This window comes from Merops nubicus, unplaced genomic scaffold (genome assembly GCF_000691845.1).
Source record: "Merops nubicus isolate BGI_N331 unplaced genomic scaffold, ASM69184v1 scaffold49242, whole genome shotgun sequence".
In the NCBI taxonomy this organism is placed as follows: Eukaryota; Metazoa; Chordata; class Aves; order Coraciiformes; family Meropidae; genus Merops; species Merops nubicus.
This window is the reverse complement of record NW_008593817.1, coordinates 4,095-4,540: the sequence shown is the minus strand read 5'-3', so window position 1 is coordinate 4,540 and position 446 is coordinate 4,095.

Genomic DNA, 446 nt, shown 5'->3' with positions numbered 1-446 from the left:
GCGCGTGAGGAAGCCACTGGGATTTTGAGGCTGTGAGTCATCGATCTAGAAGGTGGGAAAGCTGGCGATCCGACAAAACCTTCCCATCATTTTCCACCCGCCCTGCCCGTCCGGGGATGTGCCACTCCCAGCCGGACCGTGCCGCTGCTGTCCCTGCCACGGCACACCGCGAGCAGCCGGCCAGCCTCTGCCTTCCCAGCCGAGCCGTGACACCGAGGGCACACAGCTCCACTCCCCCTGAGCCAAGGTCACACAGCTCCGCTCCCCCTGAGCCCAGCCCCACCCTCCTGCGTGGCAGCAGCCAGAGAGATGCTCCGAGGAACAAATCGATGGGGTTAATCCAACGCCACGCACAAGGAGATCAAACAGTGCCGGGGGCTGCCCCGCGTTGGAATGCACCAGAAATACGTTGATATGGCAGCGACCCCAGCTCAGGGCAGGAGGCC